The 18,609-nt window shown below is 37.3% G+C and overlaps 1 long non-coding RNA gene across 1 annotated transcript in view; it reads right to left on the bottom strand.

Annotated features, from left to right (window-relative positions):
• LOC106735819 (uncharacterized) overlaps positions 1–18,609 on the bottom strand; it is a 254,904-nt gene that overhangs the window by 68,674 nt on the left and 167,621 nt on the right. Inside the window, exon 3 of the long non-coding RNA XR_003550851.1 lies at positions 8,171–8,276. This is a non-coding gene — a long non-coding RNA (uncharacterized LOC106735819). The remainder of the gene's footprint in view (positions 1–8,170; positions 8,277–18,609) is intronic.

The raw sequence follows: 18,609 nt of genomic DNA, 5'->3' as shown, positions 1-18,609 counted from the left end.
CAGGACTATTGGGCATTTTACAAAGCAGCGTATATGTTCATTGGATAGATAATACATTGTTGAACCAAGAAACTCACTTAATTGAAACAAACAAACAAACAAGAGTGTCAAGGGGCACGTGCCTTTGAGGTTCACTGGTTCTTCACACTATGGCACAGTGAAGGAACCAGCTTAAAAATGATACCTATGAGGATGGGCATCATCTTTCAGGGCTTAGTGTACACTTTAAACCAATATATATTATAAAGTGCTCTGTCACTTCGAGGTCAAATACATGAGTCCAGGAATCAAAGGATGGAAGTAAGAGGGACTCTCCTCACCATCACTTCCCAGTGACCCATCTCTGCAACTTTAGGTTTTGTTGAGTCTAGAAAGCCTAGGTCCCAGAGGAGGGAAACTTCCACCACAGGACATAGAAAGAGTCTCAGGAAACTTAAGTGTGGGTATTGCCAGATTACTCTGAGCTCCTTGTGCCAGGAGAGAGGCTGGCACAAAAATGTTACTGTATTAGCAGGGTAACTACACGGACTGCTATGAGTAGATGGAAATGCTGCTGCATCTTCGAGACAGGGAGCAACATGTTTGTTACTCAGTGATCCACTGAGCCATCTTTCATAGTACTCCTGAGCCTTGTTTAACTATCAGGAGCAAGTACAGTAACCACAACCTGATCTGTGCATGGTAACCAGATGCTCAGACGCCTAAGACATAAGAGGTTGTTTTCCCACTCCGGAAATCTACCTAGAACTGCAGAAAAACTACCCATGAAGAAGAACATCTAGAAGAGCGATGGAGGGGGCAAATGAGTATGCTATGGCCTTGGGACTGACTGCACCAGGGAAAACTGCAAATGTTTTGCAAGCCTTAGGTTCTGTGCTAGGTCAGGACATGTGACCAACCAGAATCCTAAAGCAGCTGTGCCTGGACAGGGTAAACTTCATGTTAGACACAAGTGGGATTGAGTGGTTCACGGGGCAGATGGCAGTGGCTGGCTGTCATTAGTGTCTTCTCTCCCCCAGCGGCTCCCTATGTTTGGCTGCTAAAAGGTCTTGGCCACACATTTCCCAAAGATATGACTTCAGTTGAACATACTGAACAGAGTCATCTCACCTGTGAATTATCCTCCCTGGGCAGAGAAGCATAACCTTAGGGTGCAATTTATGACCCAGAGTTTTCTAAGTGACCAGGCCAAGCTAAGCCACTTCCATGACCACATCCTTCTCTGTGATCTTCTGTCTGCTCTGCTCCTCTTCTGTTGAGAAAATTCCTTTCCAAGACAAATTCAATGTCTGGCCCTGCTTCTAGGGATTCTGACCTAAGCACCATCTTCTACTACTAACTGGCCTGGAAAAAAATTTTTATACTCACATCACTCTGACCCAAACCTGAGAGTATACACATGAAGGTTGTATAAAATTTGAAGTTGTATTTGATTTTTTTTTTTTTTAACCTCCTAAAGCATCTCCTTAATATATTAAGACTCTGGCCCAATTTTAATTCTCAACCTCATGACACCTGATGAAAACTCCCCTCCAAGCAAGCCATCCTATATACTGATGCCAGATATTTTTAAAAACACAGTTCTTATCATGTTACTCCCCTGCTTAAACATTTCTTTCCACTGCTTCCTGGAAGAAGCCTTTACTCTTTAGCATAACACACAAGGCTTTGTTTATCAGGCAGCAATTTGGAGACAAGTTATGATAGACTCTTATTCTACCATGCAGCCTGCTCACCATGTACTACAGTCCTACCCAGCAATGACTTACTTCCTGGGTGAGACATATTCTGGTTGGAATCCACACTATTCTACCTGGTATGGCTCCTCCCTCCTTTTTTGCTTGTTGAATATCTACTTGTACTTTAATTTTTAGTTTTATTGGATTTTTTTAGACATAGCATCTTGCTATGTCGCCCAGGCTATCCTTGAGTTTCCGATCCTTCTACCGCAGCCTCCCAAGACGTGGAATTACGGGCACATCCCACCTACTTATACTTTGAGACATAGCTAATTTGTCAAATTTTCGATGATGCTGTCATTCACCAATCCAGCACCTCTTTCCACACTCCAGGATGAGTTATCAATAATACCTTCTTTCATTGTTTTCCTATAGCATTAAACATACACCTTTGTTATGGTGCTCATTTTATTATCTGTTTGTTTATTAACATGTCTTTCTATAACTCCTACCCATGACTTTGGATTTTTTAAGAATCATTTGCCTTCGGATCTCTAATACCTAACACATAGCTCAGTCCAGTACTCTCAAAAGTGTATATTAATTGAGTGAAGAACTTGTTTTATTCTTAACTAGCATCACAGCCTTTACAAGTCAGACAGCTAGGTCCTAACTCCTGCCTTCAGTCACTTTTCTCTAGTTACAGATTCAAAATTCAAATCTTTGGACAACTGCCTGTTCCTCTAAGTCTAACGACTGCCCACACCCTCAGTCCATCATCGCACATGAGTACCTAACTTTGCCTCCGTCCATTCTTACACATGCATGCTCCCTGTGATTTGCAGCCAGTGAGGGCTAAGAAATACACCTTCATGTGGCAGTAACAGGACTGACACTTAGCTAAGCCATGAAAACATGAGCCTACATTTATCTCTCCTTGAGGGTGATAGGCAGTAAGGAAGTGAGAGAAAACTGCTTTACAAGAGAGCATCCCCACCCCATCCATCTACTTCCTAACTTACTCTCTGCTTTGCAGTCACTCTGGATGCCAGGGTAATTGGCCAGTGTTTCTGAGTCATCTAGACATACATATAAGCAGAAAAATGATACTTTTTATGCTTTCAGATTTTTTTAAAACAAAAACTATTTCTTCACATTTTTGAGGAGCTGGGTTGTGGGTCTAGCTTTAAGAAGTTCAAATAAATACACTTAAGAAAACTCCTTAGTACATTATTAGAATTAAACCAGAAGGTAAAACGATAGTGAAAAGCTCCAATTATGGGAAACCCATTGGCTAATGCAGCATAAAACCTGGTTATGCCAGTCTGACCTGCTCGTTTCATTGTTTCCTCCAGCCACATTCTCAGCCTTGGCTCCCCCATCTCCCTCTGACTTCAAAGAACACCGCATGGAGAGAAGGGCACACAGTGGAAGAATGGTCCGATTATCCCCCCTCGGCTTGCGCAAATGGGTAAAGATTATAGATATGTTTTCTTTTTTCTGTGCTTTGGACTATATAATGTCAATTACCTAAAGCAAACGCCCCTCCCCAGGCTAATGCATAGATGAGATTATACCAAAATTGCATGAAATTGCAAATAAGATATTAAAAATAATCCATAAGGGTGTTAACATAATGGAATACATGTTTATTTTCATTGGCTTTAGCTGTTACAATAAAAAAAGTAAAGTTTAGAGATTTAAATTTTATATTTACTATATCCTGACCTTTTTTGCTCTTCTCTTACCACTTTACATTATGAATGAGGTAATTAAAAAGAGTCTAGTCATTTCCTGTTCTGCTACCGCATTTTTGCACCTTGAAGTGCACGTGTGTGTGTGTGTGTGTGTGTGTGTGTGTGTGTGTGTGTACATTGATTACTTTAACCAAAGTTTGAAAATGAAATTGTAATGCTAAAGGCCAAAGGGATGAATTAGCCTGACCTGGTAATTAAAATACCATACATGAAATATTAACCAGGAACCACAGTCATACTTTTCATTCTCAACCCAAAATGTAAAGGCAAGCACAATAATCCCCCATCTACTTTAACCAAAGTTTGAAAATGAAATTGTAATGCTAAAGGCCAAAGGGATGAATTAGCCTGACCTGGTAATTAAAATACCATACATGAAATATTAACCAGGAACCACAGTCATACTTTTCATTCTCAACCCAAAATGTAAAGGCAAGCACAATAATCCCCCATCACCTCTGAAAATGATGTCAGGAAATGTTTCCTCAGAGTCAGCTAGCTACTGGTCAAGACTTACATGGAGTTAAACAAAATAATGAAGGATCAGGGATTCTAGAAGGGGCAAAAGTTCGAACAGGAGACCTTCAGCCCTTCTGCCTGCAATGCATAATATTACATCCTGTTTGTTTGATACATGCTTGCTATCTCTACGAAGAAAAAAAACATTTATAACTTCCATATTAGGGACTAAGTCCAGTCCCCACCCTTCCTGTTCAGGATTATTTTTCATAGAAAGTGAACCAAAGCAGTTCGAACTACCAAATGAAAATCAGAGTAACAACAAAAATCTTATTAAACTTCCAAAAAATTTGGACTCATCCATACTAGAAAATACTTATGTGATCACTATAAATGAATTTATTTAAGGTTGACTTGCTGTTTAAAATATCTGTGATAAAGATTCCATTGCCCTTATGACAATCCAGATAGACCATATGACAGTATTCAGGAGTCACAGCCTGTAAGCAGTAACAATGACTGGAGACTTGACCTCCAAAAAAAAACACTTTAGTTGGTGCTATTTCTGGCCACAAATACAGGAGATTGTTAGTAAAACCATGTAGGTATTTTTATTCTTATTGAAATAATTTAGAGATATATAAAATAGAAAGAAATTTTTAAATTAATAGAATGATTTAGTAAGGCCCCCATGGCAGTGATGTGTCATCATTTCTCAGCCAGCTCTTAGACTTGACTTTCCAAGACCCAAGAAAATAGAGTAAGAAGCTTGAACACACCCTTTCCACAGGTAACTAGAGATTTTAAGTGGCAATGAAGGACATTTCCTCAGGAAAATCTTGGAAATGACCAATGTTGTACTTTTTTACTAATCCATGTTTAACCTGAAGCCTAGAAACTAGCTCCCCTTTCTTCCTGTCTTCAAAATTTCTATTACCAACTGCACCATGTTGAAGTTTATATGACAGGCCATTTCAACACTTTTGTTTAGTTAAATGGAAGTGCATCACTTTTAAAGAAAAGCCCTATTGCCAAAAAATATAAACAGCCCTAACTTTGATTAATATAAATATTTTAAAACCAGAACATTCTGTTACATCTTACAAAAACAATTCTGATGTAGCCGATGGGAAAGAAAAAGTGCTTTCATACATTAGACGGATCCAACAAAATACAGCTGCAGAACAAAATTTTAAGTAAATATGAATTGTTTGTCTTTTCAGAGGGCTATGGTATGTACTTAAGTGGAGTTATTTCAGAATATTTCATGTCTCACAAGAAAATTGAAAGTTTTTAAAATAGTTTTATTTTTGAAGTATCCAATTTAAATTTCAAAGTACTCTAATTAAAAAATACCATTAAAATGATTCCCCCTACCCATTTTAGGGTTATTTGCTAATAAGCCACTGGACAAGGGATGTGTGAAATGAATAGATGAAGAAAAACATTGACAGCAAAAGCAAGGTCTGGAGGGTGAAGTTAGTTTATTAGGCTCCGTTTGTCACGAATGGCCCTGCTGCACATATAAAAGGAAATCCCTCTACCTTAGAAGATTAATTCTGAAGGAGGCACTCTTAGGTCAAAGTATACATAAGCGTGTGCCTAATCTCAGAGAAATCAGGCTATTTTCTCACAGCAATTAAGCAGAGGTCTGGGGTTTCACCCATAGTGTATTTAAACACAGGATACAATTAAACCCCAAAGTATTAATATCTTTGCTCTGCAAAATTGCCCAGGAAATAGATTTTGCCCTCTTTCAAATGAAAAGCAAGTTAAATTAAGAGAATAACTTGATTTTTAGCTAAGTTACTTGAAATAAGAGTGCTGTATTTTCTTCTAATTGCAAATGTCTTAGAGACATAAAGATAGGTCTTATTTTACAATAGGGTAAGAGTTATAAGCTCAGTAGTTCCTTTAATCTAAACAGTGAATCTTAGAAGTTCTCGACAGTGTATTGTTTTCAAGTTGTAATTAAATTTCTTACTCAGCATATGTTAAAAATCAACTCGTTATAAAAATCTAGTAGCTCACTCTTTACCATCAATAAAATATCATAATGGGGGAGCTTTGTAACTGATGTGAAGAGTAAAATAATAAATGTAAATCTTACACAATTAAGTGTTGAGAAGGGATTGCTTTCTACAGAAGTTTTCCTTGAAGTTATTTTATTCATATACTCATCTCAAGCAAAGAGCTAGTCTTCTAGAAAAAATAAAAGGCTCAATGTAAAAACAGCAAAACAACTTTTATTTGTTGTGTACTGGATCCCTAAAGGCAAAAATGTTAATAGTACAAAAATCATATTAAATAAACTACCACCTTTATTCAGAGCTTGAAAAATAGCCCTTTAGGTACTGAAAGAGTTTTGCCTGTGTTACAAGTATTGTTACTTCTCTTTTGTCTACAGATCAGATTAGTATTCCATTTTATTGCCAAAACAAATTCTCTTTTGCTTTTCTAAGAGAGAGTTGGGGAGGAGAGGGAGGAGAAAGTTATAAATCAATAGTTTCTTATATATGAGTTTCCAGCAAGGCAGTTCTTGGTGTACAGTACAACAGGATATCCAGTGAGAAATCCTATAACCCATGACAAATGGGCATGTTCTTATAAATTAATAAAATGGAAAGAATGAAGTGAAATACAATGCATCAGACATGAGAGAGGGAGTGTGTGTGTGTGTGTGTGCGTGTGTGTGTGCACACACGCACGCACACACATAGACTGATGTGTATTTCCATCTAACACTCCATTGTTGCTTTTAAGAGGAACCGAGTACTTAAGGTAAAGTGCACAAGGCAATGAAACCACGCTGTAAATAGTTTAGGCACTTTTTTGTAGTGTGGTGGGTTATGCAAGAAGGCGTACCATCTGAATTTTACCAAGGATTGTTTTAACAGGACCAATGACTTTAATAGTACTTCTTGCTGACATCACTGGCAAAATGGTCTATCCTGTAACCTTTAAAAGTGCAGCATATCCCAAAATGAGTTACTTATTAAACAAATGTTCTTTTTTTGAGTGCAACTGACCTTTAAATGATTATTTCTCAGCACTTGCAACAAAGAGAATCTCACCTATGACCTTCACGCTTACAGTGAGTGGATCCTAACCTTTTCCCAGCACGTAAGGAACGTGCTAGGCGACGTTAACAAACGCTAATGAGCACGTTTTCTCTCAAGGGAAAGTCTTCTTACTTTATTAAATTGTTGCAATACACAGAAGGCATGTAAACATATAAAAATAAATGGTTATTTTGATTAAGCTACAACTATTTTCAAAAATATAACTCCAAAGGACCAAAGCATTAATTTGCTGCTCATGACAGTTTCTAGTAAAGATTTTTCCCCTTGACTTCCGAGGTCTGTGAATGTGTTTGTGTGGCTATGGGTGTGATTGGAGGTGGGAAGGGTGACGTAAACACTGTATTTGGTTTGGAAAAACATTTTCGTTAGGTTCAGGTCCTCATATCGTATTTGCAGACAATTTGAGATAAACCTATACACAACTAGCATGGCACCCCTTTCCACTAACTGGAAGAAAAAAACTTCTAAAACTCCAGAAGTATCGCTAGAACACATGTTTTATACTAGGAGAGATTTTTGAGATTGTGCTTTCTCAGAAAGCCACCTTTGAAAAGATGCAATGAGTATAATCAAGTCATGGTTATCCTTAATTAAGTGGAGATAGTAATTATAAATGTTATTCTTTAGGAATCAAATCATATAGAGCATATATTTGGAAGAACTTTTCTTTTTTTATTTTACAAATGTAAAATAGTAATACAAATGTAAAGAGATCCACATTACTTCAAGTCCCACTGGCCCTTTCTTCAGTAGATAACCTAGTTTACACTTTAGTAGAGCTGCTGAATCTGATAAAGATTTAATTAGCCTAAATATTTTCCCTCTTACAGAAAAGTGACATTCCAATCCAGGAAAATTGCAGGAAAAAATTTTTGAGCTGAAGGTTTCAAACACCCGAATGAGCTAGTGACCCATATGTTACATGCATTTTGCTATAACATGAAGGTACAAATACCTGCTTAAGTTTAAGAAAATTTTTTCTCTCCTATGAAGCTGATCTTATTTATAAAATAAAATCATATTTAGAAAAGTGTTGGATGCTTAAAATTTTTTAATATCTATACTCCACAGGACTAAAGGGTATTTTTCACATTTCCTACCAAATGTACATTTTGGGATGAATTTCAGAGAATTCTGATAAATTGTTTCCTAAATAATCAGAAATAACTGTTTTGAAATAATGTTCACTTACGGTTTTCTTTTCAGCTCTGACTTGGTCATATTTTGTAAAGCATGAGGGGCAGCCACAAGCCTTCATCAGAGACATCAAAATTAATGTCCTTTGGAAACACTGGACTCTATAAAAAAAAAAAAAACAGCAGAGGTATGACTTATTTGTGTCCTTTTAGTTTAATTCTCAAAAAGAGAAATCAGTTACTTTATTGGCATGTAATCACAAAGAAAAATATGCAGACTTAAGACTGAACCGACTCATTGTCAAGACTTCCTGCGTCTTATTCATTAATTATGGTGGCTTTTGACAAACAACAGAGGAAAATCAACAATGCTGGATAAAATAATCATCAAGGGCTTCTATGTCTGTAAACTATTTAAATTCTTGACATTGAATATTTATAGTGAGTGATGTTCCTTTAACGTATTCCATATTTCTGTCCGCCCTCCGCACTGACTGCACTCAGAAACTCCAGCTGCTCCCGACCTTTTCTCATACCCACAGTTCACGTGGCTTCTTCAAGGCTCCTTCCTCTAGCAGCAAGCCTATCAGAAACCTGGACACTCAGTGTCACTGGCAGTTTCCTAAGGGCCCACTCTCCTCTCTTAACAATAGTTATAACCTTCAAGGTACTATCTGCCCTTTCACAGGCAGCCCCCTGACACAGTGTGTTTATTTTTTACTTATCAATACAATGTAAATCAGCACGGGCTTACCTCCTTGGGGTTAGCAAACCCACCTTGTCTGTGAGCACAGACGGCACTTTGGCTACAGATGTGACTGGTTAACTGTACAAGCAAGGAGGATAAATCCACACAACAATACTTCATTCACCAAGGAAATCTGCTGTGGATTACAGCTTCTCTATGGTGAAGTCTGGTCTTAATTTACTGCTTTTATTCAGTTTTCAACCACAAACGAGCCCCTTATGAGGCATTCACTATGCAGAATTGACAACTCTTTTTATCTACTTGAAAAATATTTTTGGATAATAATTTATGGTTACCAAATATTTTAAGCAGTTTGAATAGTTATATTCTTTCGATGCTTAATGATGCAGTATCCCCTGTAAAAATGGAATGTCAGGCAATCTGGTAATTTTATATACAGTATTTATAACAACAGTACAATTTGACTATATAGAAGCACAATTTTTTTTAATCCTGTATATTTCATACGAAGTCTTTTAAAGACTTTTTAAGTCCTTAAATTGCATCTCAGGAGAAAATCAGAGTTCAGAATAGTGTCTAAAGGCCCTATATGTGGGTGGAAAAATAATTTTGGCAGGCACTGTATTTTATTTATGGATTATTATGTTTAAACAAGTATATTTTGAACACTCTTCAGAAGGAATAAAAAGCTGCAGCTCTCTCTGAAGACACAAGGGAGAGTTCACATGCTGTTTATATTTTATACATGAAACCAAAATGTGTGGGTAAGTTTGTACTTTTTTACCATCAAACGCATTCTCTTAATTTATATTCTGAATTAATGCTGTCTTAAAAAAAAAACCCATCTGGAGGTGCTCATTATTATTGGGCATGGAGTAATTTTCAAGATTTGATTGCCAGTAACTGGAACTATCCTGGAAACCCCAGCAGGCTGAAAAACATCTTCTACCTGTAACAAGTGGCAAGTGCCATTATCAGACTTTGTCATTTTAGACAAACAGCTCCTGCAATTGCCAACCAGTGACCCTGTAACTGGAAACGGAACTCATGTAAATGAGACGGAATGTATTTTACAAACAGTGACACTGGAAGCCGTGCAGTTGGTGTTCTTTGGGATGATAGAGTTTCTTTTGCATTGCTTTCGATTAATTTAAACTGTGGCTGCACAAAGCTTTATAACTTTCCTCTTGGCAGAATTTGAGCACTTTCAGACTCATTGATACTGAGGGATCTTTCCCATTGCAGGATGAACTCCCTGTAGATAAACAAAAGAAAACATTCAACTGAGATACTTGCCGCGTTTTCCTCATTAGCGGCTACACTGTCTTGAGCAGGAAATGAGTGTTTGGGGAAAAGCATCCTTGGCGTTAACAAGAAAGGACATTGCTTTTACAAGAAAGAGCACAACGTGGGTTTCTAAAACATCTTTCTTTAAGTGCCATATGTAAATCATATTTTAAAAAAAAACCAAATTATGCGTGTGCTTCAGGGGGGAAAACTACATAAATGAGCAGTAGAAAAATAATGAACTGTATCACTTTAGTTAGTTAAGCAATTATGGCTTCTTTATAGACTCAAATGCTGCTTGAGTTTCATCATAAAAACAGGTGGAGTTTGTTGTTTTTTAATTGTTGTTGGTTTAAAATTCTGCTCAAAAGAATTCTCTATATTATCAATCTTGTTATTTTAGAACTTGTCACATTCTGCCTTTAATCTGGCCGCTAGGTTTTATCACCTTAATAGATGTTCTAATGAAGGTGTAAAAGAAAAGGTTAGAAGATAAATTAGGCAACAGAACATCAGATTCAAATGCTACTTAATATAATTCCTAAGTCATTTACATTAAAATCATTTCGTTAACAATATTACAACTACATTCCGTTGTTTACCTCAAAAATTAAAATATAGATCAGAGAAAATTCAGTAACAGATTACAGAACTTTGCAGTTATGACAACAGCAAGGAACTAACCCCTTCAGTCCAGAAATAGTTTCTAATCACTAGCCAAGGGTGTTAGCACAGAATTCCCCAGGAAGATTGAATACATTCTATTTTTTTTTTTTTGGTACATGGACTCATAATATTACTATACCATTTACATTACACTTTGTGTACCTGGGTACTATTCTTATTTTTCTGCCATGCATTATAAGTGAAATAAGAGTGGGAGGGTCATTTCATGATGAATTTTTTCCATTGTATAACCATTACAAAGCTATCCATCCTAAATAACTTGTTTTCTAAGTCACTGTGCGATTTCAAGGTTTTAATGGTCCTTAAAATATAATACCCTATGTCATTTATTTCCTGAAGTGAAAGCTAGTGCCAGTCTTTGGAATTCATGTAAAACAAGTGGCTCAATATGGTTTGAAGAGAGAATGAAAACTTGATAAGCAATTAATCTACCTTGAATGCTTTCCTAATGATTTATGCTTTTTTCTTACAGATTTTTTTTAAAGCCAAATTTATCAAAAGGAAAGTCAAATAAAATGTACAACCAAATTTCTGTATAGCACATTGTTAGAGTGAAACCCACACATGGTGAGCAGGAAAGACTAAGCATTTAAACAATTTAAAAATGAAGGTTGGGGCCAGCAGGTGGTGTGGTTAAGGCACTGGACTCCCACATAGAAGAGGGACCTGGTTCTAGTGCTGGACTTGCAGCTTGATCTCTTGCCATCTCTCTTTCTCTGTCTGTCTCTCTCTGGTCAAATTAAATAACAATAGTAATAATAATTGATAAAAATAAACAAACAATTCTTCAAAGTAAAGAAATAAAAAATAAAAATGAAGGGGAATCAGCAGTTAGCGTAATGGCTATGTCGCTGGACTCCCACGTGGTCGACAGCGGTTCACGTCCCGGACCCGGTGACTTAAAACTCACGCCGGGCGCGTGTGCGTGCGTGCCCAAGATCCCGAGAGGAGAATGGAGGAGAAGGATTTGCGGCGTGACCATCCCCCCTGGGGGGTGATTTCTCGCTTTCCGTCTCTATGTCTCTCTCTGTCTGTCTGGCGAGCGCACGAGCCCTACAGTGAAAATCTCTCCAAAAAAAAAAAATAAATAAAAATGAAGCTGTTTCTGCTTGAATTGTAGCAACCCGAATTTTTTTCTTGGTGTTTCAAAGATATGGGAGAAGGAAAAGATTTGAAACTGAACAGAGGCACGTGGAGAAGGAGCACATTTCCTAGCAGAATAGCCTTGAGAGGGACATTTGGTTTGGGAACAGAAATTGTCCCTGTTTGACTGCCGATTTGCAGAGGCTGAGGCTTAAGACAAGCCAGAGGCAACATTGTGACTCCAAGGTTCAATAACAGAACAGAGTTGTGTCTAGCTGGTGTGTCTTCCAGTGAGCATGTTACCAAGGAGCATAGCCAGGTCACACAGAAGACTTATCAATAAAATCATATAGCCAGAGAGACACTGGGCAGGCAAAGAAGACCTTGTCCAAGGACCACTTAAAACATACAGATTGACGACCCAAGAGTAGATGGACCCAAGAAGTCCAAGAGTGGAAGAGAGTGAAAGACAAGAATGTATCTGAGTGGTTAGTTTGGCCGAAAGAACCAGAGCCCAGAGCGAATTCATGCAGGATGCCGAGTCGAGTGCTATAGATGAAAAGATCGTGACTCGATAGAGATAGGTATCTCCCTTAGCAGTGTGGCTCAGGGCACAAACAGCAAATCTACAGAGATAGAAATCAATGAAAGGTTGAAGAGTGAGCAGAGTAGAATTAACAGGGACAGTAACAGGCAGACAGCTAGCTCTTGAGTGCAAAAGGGTTCTCTGCAGGAGAGGGTACTCCAGGAGAAACTCTACAGAAATATGATACCAAGCTTGAAAGGGCAAGCATGGGTCCAACAAGATGATGTCAATCTCCAAGACCAGCACCGAGAATGAGACCATGTCTTTCTATTTCTAATTGAGGAAGTACCGAACTTCAAAGAAAAGCCTCATAAACGTCCTGCTTATTACATAAGTATGATCATTGCATTTATGTACATATACATATATGCATACCTAAATTAATTGCTTGGTAAACACATAAGCTTTTACACAAATTGTTTAGAACAAGAACGGTGTTGCCAAAGTTCCAAGCTGCAGAATGCAAGCTTACTCAGGTGCCAAGGAGAAGCACCTGAAATACGGGTGTGCCGAACTAACATTCCATCACATTTTTGGCACCTAGCAAAGGCTGTCCTTGATTGCATCTGCTGCACACCCGGTAACCCGGATAACTACCACATGCCTATCATCTGGAAGGGGGTAGTCTCTGATTTGACTATTGCCAAGTAACCCAATTTTAGAATAGCACAAATTTTAATTATATGTTTCATTTAACTGGCACCTGTCCTTGGAGGCTGTCATTAAAATCTAACAAGCTATGATGTGGGAACTATTATTATCTATGATTTATAGAGGCAAAAATAAATAAGGAGAGGGAAAAAAAAGCAAGAAAGACAGGCTGAGAGGTTTAGAAGAGTGGTAAAGACTAGAGAGTCTGCTGGTGGATAAGAGCACCATATCGATTACTTTAAAAAAAAATAAAAGATGAAAATTCAGATCATTGAATTTTCAGGGTTTGAAGTATGATTTTGCTGTTTCTCCTTCATTCATCACTTCACATTGTAGATATAGTTCACCAGTCTGTTCTTGGTTCAACTGGCAAAAACATAAATGAAAACAAAAAAAAAACTTCCTTCTAAATAAAACTTTTAAGTGACTAAACCAATTTTTTAAATTCACCTTTTTTTTTTTTTAAAGTGATTTTTGTGTGCATGTACTAGCTGGAGAGACAAGAGAGACAGAAAGCAATAAATCACTCTCTAGGGGGAATGGCCACATCACAATCCCTTCTCCTTTACTCTCCTCCTCTCTCAGGATTTTGGGCATGCATGCACACGTATCCTGGGTCCAGGACTTGATCTGTGGTCGGCCATGTGGGAGTCCAGTGATGTAACCATTGTGCCATTTGCTGGCGCCCAAATTCACCTACTTTTAATTCCAATCTGTTTGGCTTCTACATTAAGACTATCCAAGAGGAAATGTCTGTGGAGGGAAGGGGTTGAGGTATAGATGAAACGGGTAGGCAATGTGTTGATAATCATTAATGCTGGGTGGTGGACACATGGGGGCCCATGGTGCTAATCTGTTTAATTTCATGTGAATTTGGAAAATTCAATTATTAAAATTTGAAAGGAATTTCAAAAAAGAAATTCAATTTAGAGGAGCATGTAAACACTTGTGTAAATTTACTTGGGCAAATTAATTCTTCTCACGCAAAATCTGGCTATTAAAAACAAGAACAGAACATCTTAGTGAATATATTATATTACTAACCTTATATAATTTTACAACCGTAACAATACCTAGTTCTTTAAAAATGAAAAACAAAAAAAAGTATTTTTTTCTAGTGTCTGAATTCAGTCTTTTTATACCCTAGATTTCTAAACTAAATGCCAAAGAAACTTCCCGTTCAGATCAAATTTAGCTTTAACTAAAATAATTAGCCCTTGCTTCTAATTCTAATGGAAATGTAAGACTCTTTAACTAACTATTCAGTAATAGTAGTACTAATAGATACCGCTGCTAACAGTGATTAATAGGAAATAATTAGCTGACTATTTCTGCTGTAGATACATGCAGAATTTGTCCTAAACCAAAGGCAAAACAATAATAAAAACTACTGCCTTTTAACCTTTCCATGAATTTAAATAAAAAATGTGTACTGGAACTACACATTAATAAGGCATATTCAGCTTAGGAGACTATTTTATATTCATCTATACTTCATCAGACAGGTTCATGACCTCAGGAGAATTACTACAGCTCCTGCAGTTTTTAAACCAGCAAGGAGGAGGACACGAAATATTATTTCATAATTAGAAAATGTTACTAGAATTGACAGAAACAAGAAAACACCCTCTAGTCTTGAGTATATGCATGAAATCAACTTGTGTAAAACTAAAGAAATGGAATGAATTGAATTTTAGTCCTCTAGGTACCTTAAAAAAAAAAAAAAGCAACTAAAGAGGGCTAAATGAAATGCCAGAGGTCCATGTTTCACGTAGGATATTTAAAGGGTAGATTCTACTTTGTAACTGGAAGTATGCACAAAGGACAACTCTCGGCCTTGGTGCCTCAGTTCGAAGTGAGATGGTAATACCAACAATATATAATGTTCCTCATCAATTTTTTTTCTTTCTCACTCAGTGGCATTTGTTTTGGAAGCATCTTAAAGACCATTTTAAAGCTGCCCCCCCCCCACCCCAGTTTCCTGTGAACTGGCATTTTATGAAAGGCAGTGCAGAGAACCCAGTAACGCGGGGAAGTCAGTTCAGTTGCATCTCCATCACTCAGCCTGAGAAAATTTCATCCACCGAGCTGATTCATGCTACTTCTTTGGATCTGCTACTGGCAGCACAATAAGGGATGAATGAAATAAGCACTCTGCAGCTGAATGCCCTTAAAGACCACTTGGGAACTTTATTTGGTGCCAAATAAAGTGACCTGCCAGTGTCAGCTGCGGGAAGCATATTGTACTGGGCTCTGCAGTCTGTCCCAGTTGCCTATTCATTTCTGAGGAAATTTTCAGGTATTGAATTTTAATCCATGATGCCCAATTATAATTTGGGACCCTTTTACATTAGAGGCTGGGCTTCACCCCATTTGGCAATTAAGTCAGAGCTGCCTAGTACATGATTTTAATTTCCGGAAAGCAGGTGCTTCCTTTGGTCAGTCACCAATCTCTGATTTTCCTTCCTTCTGTAGCTTAAACCATTTTCATTTTCATACCCCTCCACCCCCTACCAGAAGTATTCACTGCATGCTAGATGGTTTTCTTGTTTCAGCCTATAGGGATTCCCATGGGCTTCTTTCAAAAGTGCTTATAACTTTTTTTTTTTAATTTCACTTTAAAAATGAATTTAAAATTAATGTAGGTATCTGTTTGATCTCCACTTTGTAATAACTTACTATATTGTTTTGTAAAATAATCTGAGTAAAGACACGTTAACAACATTATCTAATACTTGCAATTATGAAGCAGGCTCCCTAGGAATAGTTATTGTCTGTATTAACTTTGTGTCTTATTTTTACCAATTCAATTAGAGACTTCTCTAACAATTGAAGAATCATTGTTCTTTAAGTTTCTTTAAGGATTTTATCTTCTCCAAATAAGACTTACTATTCCAAATAAGTATTTGAGAGAGCACTTTTAGTATGAGATGCTCAATTATAAGTTGCCCCACTGGGAGGCAAATACTGCATAGGTCAAATACTTGGTAAACAGAATTTCCCTTCCACGCTACCACTAAGGAGCTGTAGTCTTATTTTTTCTCAAATTGTGTGGCCGTATCTTCCAAAATGACTTTGTGCAAGGTGAAGCCAGTGCAAATGACCAGGACAGCAGAGAGAAAATTGGGAAACCAGATAGGGAACATTCCCCTCAACCTGTCCATTGCTGTGGGTGAGCTGCCCACTCACTATTTCTATTTGCAAGCATGAATTATGAAATACTATTGAAATCAGTTAGTGTAATGGCTATGTCGCTGGACTCCCATGTAGTTGACCGCAGTTTGAGTCCCGGACCCAGTGGCTTAAACTTACATGCATGTGCGTGCGTGCTCAAGATCCTGAGAGAGAATGGAGGAAGGCATTGCGGTGTGGCCATCCCCCCGGGGGGTGATTTCTCACTTTCTGTCTCTCTGTCTCTCTCTGTCTTTCTGGTGAGTGCATGCACCCTATAGCAAAATCCTCTCAAACAAACAAAAAAATACTATTGAAATCTTATTGGTGCAATGGCCATTGTCAGGGTAAACTTTCGATCTTTGGAGGTCAGAGACAGAGGTAAGGCACTGGTAGGAGATGTAAAAAGAAAGGAGGCAAAAAAAAGGGGGGGAGGGGAAAAACTTGTGAAGAACTAAGGAGGGAGGAAAAGTTGGAGAAAGGGGAAAGAGGGAATGCTTAAATGGGGGAATTACATGAATGCTCCCATCAGTTGGCTTAATCTGCTCATCTTTTGGCTATTGACTACAGATTCCTGTGGCATTGTGCTTAAAGACACTGGACACCCAGTAGCTGACTGTGGTTCAAGTCCTGGACCTGGTGGCCTGCTTTCTCACTTTCTGTCTCTCTCTGGTGAGTGCACGTGCTTTATAGCAAATTGAAATAATCATAAATAAAAGTAAATCAATTAGTAAAAAAGAAAAAAAAGACTACAGATTTCTATGAGACCCATCTGGGCTCTTCTGAAATGCTGCCACATAATTAGCTGAGGATTAGCAAAACCTGATAACTTTTAATGGTCCACAGGCAAATAATTCTTTGAAAAGGGACAAATCAACCAAATTCTAGATTTGAAAGATATAAAGAAGAGAGCTTTATATTTCTTAACAAAATAATTTGTCTGCAATTTCACTTAAAGGATCAGCTCTCCAAGAATAAAATAAGAGTTGAGTAAAATGTGTGAAACTGTATTTGTGAAATTATGATCTGAGTAGGTCCGGCAGGTGGCATGGTGGTTAAGAATGCTGGACTCTCACATGACCGACAGCAGTTTGAGTCCCAGACCTGGTGGCTTGTTTTCTCACTTTCTCTCACTCTCGCTCTATCACTCTCTGGTCAAATTAAAAAACAAATAAAGTTAAATAATTATTTTTAAAAAATCATGTTCTAAGAAACATTCATGTTCTTGTAGATATTAACTGATGCTTCCTTTAAAAACATGTCCTCATCTAACACATGCCAAAGCACCACAAAACATATTTGCCCTCTGAGTGAGTTGCAATGCTTTTTACCATATTATTAGCACTGGGAAGTCCTATAATAATTTTTATAAAAACCTATTTAATTTTGTTGAACCCTGCATTATATAAAATAAGTTTGCTATGCAACTTTCTTCTCCTTAAAATACCATTAATAATTTGTATTTTCTGGAACACATTTATAAACCAATTATTTCAGTGATAGTATTCATGATTTTATTGTTATCGTTGCTTTTGCTCTGAAAAGTAGGAATAATTGAATTGCATGATAGGTGTTGTCTTTGGCACTCATAACATGAAAGTTTAAAACATCTTTTTCATGTGGAGTTAATAAAGTGGGCTATCAGCTTTATACTTTATGATTCTGCTCCTTTTTATTGTGCCTGTTTACCTTTTTGTTCCTAAGCACCTTAAGGGCAGGGCCAATGTTTTATTTTCTATTTGCATATCTCTCAGAGCTTGTCTAGTACATTGTAAGCATTTTATAAACAAACAAGTATTATGGGAATGAGTGAATAAACACCATAGTAGACATCTTTTCAGATATAGATATAACTACATTAGAATGTGAGTTTAAAAAAATAATGATTGGTCTCAAAGTAAAAATAACAGATGTAAAAGTGAGAATGACTAAACTGAGCTGGTCTTTATTAGCTTTGAGAGAGGCCAATAAATTCCTCACCAATTACTCTATTGTCTGATGCTTCATTGCTCCTGTTACGCGGTCTATTTGGAGTCAATGATCATTCTGTTCTATAATTTTTCAATTTTTAAAGTCTTTATATCTTCACTTATCTTGCAATAGCTATTTCTTACCTGCCATTTACTTCTTGTTGGATGGCCTCTTAAAAAGCAAAACTAACAGTGAACTTCATACATCATAAGATGCACTGAAAAGCTTATTGAAGAGGCAAAAAAAGACAGTCAAGACCTGGGGGTGAAGAGCATGTGGTATAAAGAGTTGAAAAGGTAAGATTTTTAATTCATTCGACAAATATTTATTGAGTGCCTATTCTGTGCTGG

This window comes from Tupaia chinensis, unplaced genomic scaffold (assembly GCF_000334495.1).
Source record: "Tupaia chinensis unplaced genomic scaffold, TupChi_1.0 Scaffold000534_1, whole genome shotgun sequence".
NCBI classification, from domain to species: Eukaryota; Metazoa; Chordata; class Mammalia; order Scandentia; family Tupaiidae; genus Tupaia; species Tupaia belangeri.
Note: the sequence above shows the minus strand (reverse complement) of the source record. Positions and strands in the feature narration are given on the sequence as shown.